The following is a 7,588-nucleotide window of genomic DNA, read 5'->3' as shown; positions in this document are numbered from 1 at the left end:
AGGAGTGGTGATGGTGGTGGTGATAGTTATGATGATGATGATGCTGGTGCTAATGGTGATATTGGTGGTGGTAGTTATGGTGGTGATGGTGATATTGGTGGTGGTAGTTATGGTGGTGATGGTGATATTGGTGGAGATAGGTATGATGGTGATGGTGGTGATGGTGATATTGGTGGAGGTAGTTATAGTGGTGATGATGGTGATGGTGATATTGGTGGAGGTAGTTATGATAGTGATTATGGTGATGGTGATATTAGTGGAGGTAGTTATGATAGTGATGATGGTGATGGTGATGTTGGTGGAGGTAGTTATGATAGTGATGATGGTGATGGTGATATTGGTGGAGGTAGTTATATTGGTGATGATGGTGATGGTGATATTGGTGGAGGTAGTTATGATAGTGATGATGGTGATGGTGATATTGGTGGAGGTATAGTGGTGATGATGCAGGGGACAGGTAAATGTGGTGACCTTAACCTTTCCAGCCATCTACACCACTTAGGGAAATTGCTGTGGCGATATACACACGAATTTAATAACCAATAGACCCTTAGCATATTATTTCTATTTTAATCTTGCTGACGGACGATTTTATTCAGCTGATAACCCATAGCACTTTATCTGTGTTATATTCCTACTGCCTCCTGACGATTAGTGATGGGTGTTGTGGTGATGGTAGGGCTGGGAGTGGTGGTGGTAATGGTAGGAAGACAGCATAATGGTGGTGGTGATTGGTGTTGTGGTGGTAGTGATGGTAGGGCTGGGAGTTGTGGTGGTACTGGTAGGGAAAACAGTATTGTGGTGGTGGTGATGGTAGGGATGGCAGTGGTGGTGGTAATGGCAGGGAGAACAGTATTGTGGTGGTGATGATTGGAGTGATGATGGGTGTTGTGGTGTTGGTAGGGCTGGGAGTGGTGGTGGTACTGGTAGGGAAAACAGTATTGTGGTGGTGGTGATGGTAGGGATGGCAGTTGTGGTGGTAATGGCAGGGAAGATAGCATTGTGGTGGTGGTGATTCGAGTGGTGATGGGTGTTGTGGTGGTAGTGATGGTAGGGGTGGGAGTAGTGGTAGCAGTGGTAGGGAGACAGCATGATGGTAGTGATGGTTGGAGTGGTGATGGGTGTTGTGGTGGTAGTGATGGTAGGTATGGCAGTGGTGGTGGTAATGGTAGGGAGAGGCCAGCAAAATGGTAGTGACAGAGTAGTGATGAGGGATTAGAGATGACTGAAGAGGCGATGGGGCTTATGGTGGCAGTGGTAGGGAATGGTAGGCATAGTGGTGGAAATAATTACAGTTAGATGGGAAAGAAAGGATGGTTGATGATGATGATGATGATGATGTGTTTGTAGTGAGCAAGTTGTGAGTATGGATGACGGGAGTAGTGAAGGGTGTCTTGATGGTGGTGATGATGGTGGTGGTGGTGGTGGTGGAGGGGCGGGCCGTGACGTTATAGTGACGTGGAATGACGTCATGAAGGGAAAGTTGCCAGGCCGCTCCTGCTGGATAACGTGTCCTTTTGCTGGTTATCATATTTTGTTTCTTCCTCACTGGAATCCCCCGAGGCTCCAGGGGTGCTGTAGGGAGGCTTGGGTTGTGGTTATTGTGGCTGGGTGTGGTTGTGGTGTGATAAATAACAGGGTTTGGTGGATTTGTATTAAGGGTTTCATGGGAAGGGCGGCATCTCAAGGGGGCGGGTCGGTCCAGGCAGCCGGGATGTGAGCGCCGCAGGTAACCCAGTCCGAGAGGGCAGAGTGCACCATCACCACCCTCTCGTCCGCCTTCACCACCACCACTTGCACTCCTGGCGGTGGTGCAGCCTTAAGTGTGGTGTCAGGGTGCTTCTGGGTGCTCTCCTCTGCCCACCAGTACCCCCCGCACCCACCTTCCCGCAGCTTATCACCACCACCCCCCTCCCCCTATCTCCACTTCCCCTGCGCTTATGAGGTGTACATATTGTGAGGCAGTGGCCCTGATCCAGCACTGTGTTTCGTGTCGTGTGTTAGTGAGGAAAAGGAACAGCTTCACTCCTACCCAGCGATAGCACTCAAAAAACCCGTGCCTAATCGTGGACGCACACACCCGCACCGGCGTGAGGCCAAACACTGCGACGTTGTGACCGGACGAACGCTTTGGTGATCCTAATGTAAACTTGGTGACCATAACGCCGTCGGTGTCTCTCCTGCACTCTGACGTTGTGACGAGTGTGCGTGCGAGTGAAGGTGAGCAGAGCAGAGAGACAACCTCTGATTTGCCCTGCCCTGCCCAGCGTGTAAGTGACGTTGAGCAGAGCAGACAGACAACCCCTGCCCTGCCGTGCCCTGCCCTGCCCTGCCCTGCGTGTAAGTGACGTTGAACAGAGCAGATAGGCAGCCCCAGCTCTGCCCTACCCTGCCCTGCATTTGTGCAATTGAGCAGAGCAGACAGACAACCCCTGACCTACCCTGCCCCGCGTGTGAGAAATTAAGCAGAGCAGAGACAATCCTGCCCTGCCCAGAACTCAGCTGAATTGAACACTCACCCTCTTGCCTTTGGGTCTGCTTGCCTTCTTTCCCCCACCATAGTGCGTTCTTCGTCACGCCACCTCCACCACCTTTGGATTCATCACCCAGACGGCACAGCACCCTAGCCTTGGCAACAGGTATGTATCTGCTACTGATCTGCCCAAATGTGTGTGTGTGTGTGTGTGTGTGTGTGTGTGTGTGTGTGTGTGTGTGTGTGAAGGATCATGTGTGGTATTGTAAGTGCGAAAGGAGACATCTTAGCACCTCTTCCATAGCGATTTATTTTGCAGTATTACCTCAGCATGCACCTAGATGCTCTTTATAATTATGTTACAGGGAATTTGTGTAATTATCGATTTCATGAAAACCCTAGGGACTTCGTGAAATGAGTTTGATTTAGGATAGTTAATGAAGGTTAATTTAGGCTTTGGTTAGGTTAGGCTTTGATAATCTAGGTTAAGTTTAGGTTAGGCAAGATTAGTTAGGTTAGGTTAATTTAGAAAAGTGTTTAGTTAAGATGTTTCCTATATGCTTCCTGTGTATAATTTCCCTCAGTGACGTGTAACATATATACCTTTTTCCTATATGCTGTCCAGGTATTATTTTCCTCAGTGACATACAAGAGAATATTAAAGTGTAAGAGGCAGAATAAATCGGTAAGGAAGCAGTGTTATGGTATTTTGCAGACATTTAGGATACGGCTGCTCTCTCTTATGGGAAGGCCTTCGGTACTGCGGCGTAGCATTTTTCCCGTAACACCGTATCGTATAGTGAGATAGGCTGTGATAAGATAAGGAACTCGTTAAATTGGCTCTGATTGGAAAGGTATAAGGTAGAGAAGGGTAGAAAGTAGTAATAATTATTCATCATCATCATCATCATCATCATCATATCTCTTAAACCTTCGGATGGAATAAGGGTAGAAAGTAGTGGAATAAGTCCTCTTCCACCTCCTCCTCCTCCTCCTTCTCCTCCTCCTCCTCATCATCATCATCATCATCATCATCATCCAAACTTCTCTTCCCACGTAAAACTGGATTGGGATAGGATCCATAGAGCAAGAAAAAAAAAAAAACGTAGGAGAAACTAACCCGTTCAGATGAATGGGCCACACACTCATCCACTCTCCATTAAAACCCACGGAATCCTTACTCCACCTCACAGGCATGATAAACCTACACACTTGGACGCTTCATGCATCCTGTCAGCTAGTCAGTCAGACGACTATCACTTCATCGGAAAAAAACAAAAAAAACGTACTACTACTACTACTACTGCTACTACTACTACTACTACTACTACTGCTACTACTACTACTAGTAATAGTAGCAGTATTTGTTACTGCTGTCACTGTTACTGCCACTGCTAGTAATAGTAGTTGTAATTGTTACTAGTGGTAGTAGTAATAGTATAGTAGTAGTAGTAAAGGTGGTGATAATTTCATCAACTCGACCTATCTTCACACGTCAGAATGGGATAAGTTAGGGTCCAGAGAGCGAGAAAAACCGGAGAGGGTCATCATCATCATCATCATCATCATCATCATCATAGCCTATTTTCCCACCTATATTAATTAAATATATAGCCTAAAGAAACACCTCCACTATAACAGCTCCCTCGTAAGCTGAATAGAATCGTCTGGAGGTGACAAGAATAGTGTAAAACAGCCCTAGCAGTGATCAACCCTTTCATTTCAGCTGACGTTCTCTTTAGCGTATTCTTGCTGCACTCTGACGATTTTTTGACCTGTAGGATGGGGCTTGTGTATTGCTGGAGTGTAATATGATTTATTTATTTATTATTTTTATTTATGTATCTGAGGAAGGTGTTCTTGTATTAAATGTGTCTGTTTATTTATTTATCTGTAACTTGAAAATGGTCGTCTGTATTAAATGTATTATACCCGATTTACTCATAACTATGCCTAAAACTGCCATCTCTCCATCTTGAATATTGATTAGAAACAGTAGAGGAACGCTGGGATATAATGCTAGTCACGAGGAAGTGTTTTACAGAGGGTGTAGAGCTGTTATACTCTATCTTGAATGCTGATTTGTAATAGCAGAAGAACGCTGTAATTTAATGCTAGTCACGAAGAAGTGCTTTGTGAAGGGTGTAAAGCTGCTATACTCTATCTTGGATGCTGAATTGTAACAGTAGAGGACCGCTGGAATATAATGCTGGTCACGAAGAAGTGCTTTGCAATGGGTGTAGAGCTGCTGTTACTCTTTCCGCCATTGTGCTATATGGAAGAAGCAGCAAAAGGACGAAATTCTGGGCCAAGTTAACGTGGAAAATCTATAGTGACAGGCTGAATAAAATCGTCTGGAGATAATATAAAGCCCTTCATTAGTACAGATCCTTCCTAAGTTGAATAAAATCGTCTTAAGGTAGCGAGAATTTAAGTGAAAAGTGGTCGTAGGCGTGGAAGTGAAGTGAGGTGTGCAGTTGACAGGTAAAGTGTTGTGCTGTTTCTGTAGTGTGTGTGTGTGTGTGTGTGTGTGTGTGTGTGTGTGTGTGTGTGTGTGTGTGTGTGTGTGTGTGTGTGTGTGTGTGTGTGTGTGTGTGTGTGAGAGAGAGAGAGAGAGAGAGAGAGAGAGAGTGGCTGGAGTGGGGAAGAAAGACAGACGTACTTGTGTTGCTAATTACCCAGTGTTGCATAACGGTCATGTGTTGGGTTTACGTCACTAAGGGGGGTGCAGTCTTCCAAGTGGCAAGCATCGCAGCACCTCTTCTGTGGCGATTCATTTTGCATATACTTGACGTTCCCTTGCATTTTAGATCAATTTAATATCGACGTAGTTTGCATGGGTGATCAACAAAAGGATGCTGAGGTATTATGTACAGAATAAATCGCTATGGAAGAGGTGTTACTTAATCTACAAACACACTTGGAATAAAAGCCGAAGCAGTTCACTTACTCCTGCCTCCAGACGATTTTTTTTTCTACTTTGAGGGGGGGAGGGTTGGATATCGTTTGCTTGCGCCTCGTTACTGCTCGAGATTTGTCAGAGTGGAACGAAATCGTCTGTTGGTAGCAATATTAGCTGGATTAAATCGTCTTTTGGTAGCAAGAGTATCCAACCATCCATCCATCATCCAATCCAGTATCGCCCCATGACGAGTGTAGGAACCCGGGGCTAGGCAAGTTGATCCTGACGTTTAAGATGAGAGTGACCAGCCTCACTTATTCCTGAGTGGCATAACGTGAACAATAAACCCCAACCACTCCTTGGATATAAACCTATACAGGCTCAATCCGATTGGAGCACCATAATTACCCACTAAACCACAGACGCATTAATTTGGTTATATGGTTACCACCCAGCATAGTAAATGGTTTCCTGGTGTACAGGAAACTTTTTGGCTTTTCACTCGGTGTAGAGTCACCCACAGGTAGAAGGAAAAGGAAAGAATGAAGAAAAGAAAGAAGAGGGAGTGTAAAGTCACCCGTAGGCAGAAGGAAGAGGAAAGAATGAAGGAAAGACAGAAAAAGAAGGAAGGAAGAGAGGAAAGGGCAGACACCCAATGCAGCACTGCATTGAGTGGATGGTGAGCGCCCCCACTTACCACATACAAGCAAGTTTATAGCTGGATAAAATCGTCTGTAGGTAACAAGTTTGATGGAGTTAATGGCAGTCTTCATGTGATGTTATGGGGCTTTCCTTTTTTTTTTTTCTTTCATATTTATTTTCCATAGTAGAGCTTAAAACTTTATAAATAATTTGAGATGGTTTGGCTGTGTGGAGAAGGTGGATACTGAGAAACTAACTATAGGAGAGTGTATGCGAGAGAGATGGAGGAAGGAGGGAGAGTGAGTGGGAAGCGGTGATATGGAGGGATCGGGTGGAGGTGTGTGTGTGTGTCTGTGTATGTGTGTGTGTGTGTGTGTGCATGAGATTCCTGTGTAAGTAGGCCGTCTCACTTTACAACGGACAAGAAAATTATGAAATGTTTTAGATTTTCAGACACGAACGATGAGCTTTGAAACACTGTACACGGGGAGAGAGAGAGAGAGAGAGAGTGTATTCCCAGGCCTGTCTGAATCTAAACCCAGTGTACTGTTGGATGAAGCAGTCTCCCTCTGCAGTCCACCATCCTCCTTTCAGGGGAGCAGGGTATGAGTTAAGGGACGTTTGTATAACCAGGCAGTTCCACCACCCAGTTATATCAGTGCCACCATGTGAAGGCCTCTCTCTCTCTCTCTCTCTCTCTCTCTCTCTCTCTCTCTCTCTCTCTCTCTCTCTCTCTCTCTCGCACCACATCACCTGAATGAAGAGGTTACAGTATGACACACTGAACGAAGCTTGTGAGAATTGCCCTTCAGATCAGCAAATGTGAGAAATCTTTGTGCCATGAGTTGTAAGTGCGCCTCTCAGACGAAGCATCACTCCACTTAGAAACACTTAAATTTTGAAGTGAAGACGAAGGGTTGTGGAATATGAGCCAGTCTGTAATGGCACTGTGTATATTTTTCTTGATATTTATGATACTGTTTTACTGATTTTCGTCCACTGGCAGCTTAGTTCACGTAGCTCAGTGGCAGAAAAGGACCATATTGGCTTTTACATCCTTTCCACAGCACTTCTTCGTGACAAGCATTATGTAGTGTTGTTAGTCCATATTGTTTTTATTCTAACTTGGCTCAGATTTTCGTCCTTTTGCAGCTTAGTTCACGTAGCTCAGTGGCTGAAAAGGGCAATATTGGCTTTTACATCCATTCCACAGCACTTCTTCGTGACAAGCGTTATGTAGTGTTGTTAATATATAGTGTTTTTACTCTAACTTGGCTCAGATTTTCGTCCTTTTGCAGCTTATTTCACATAGCTCAGTGGCAGAAAAGGACCATATTGGCTTTTACATCCATTCCACAGCACTTCTTCGTGACAAGCGTTATGTAGTGTTGTTAATATATAGTGTTTTTACTCTAACTTGGCTCAGATTTTCGTCCTTTTGCAGCTTACTACACATAGCTCAGTGGCTGAAAAGGGCAATTGGCTTTACATCTCTTCCACAGCACTTTTTCATGACTAGCATTATATAGTGTTGTTAATATATAGTGCTTTTACTCAAACTTTTGCTCAAA

At 44.8% G+C, this 7,588-nt stretch overlaps 1 protein-coding gene across 7 annotated transcripts in view; it reads left to right on the top strand.

The window, feature by feature from the left end:
- Window positions 1-2,500: 2,500 nt before the first annotated feature.
- The window catches only part of PMCA (plasma membrane calcium-transporting ATPase 3), a 485,021-nt gene continuing 479,933 nt past the window's right edge, over window positions 2,501-7,588 (top strand). For all 7 annotated transcript variants that reach the window (XR_013899883.1, XM_080283982.1, XM_080283980.1 and 4 more), the window contains exon 1: window positions 2,501-2,639. The gene's annotated coding sequence lies outside the window, so the exon portion shown is untranslated. The remainder of the gene's footprint in view (window positions 2,640-7,588) is intronic.

Source organism: Coenobita brevimanus, chromosome 99 (assembly GCF_032717465.1).
Source record: "Coenobita brevimanus isolate Jiangsu-jjx chromosome 99, ASM3271746v2, whole genome shotgun sequence".
Classification (NCBI taxonomy): domain Eukaryota; kingdom Metazoa; phylum Arthropoda; class Malacostraca; order Decapoda; family Coenobitidae; genus Coenobita; species Coenobita brevimanus.
This window is presented reverse-complemented; position numbering and strand designations above follow the sequence as displayed.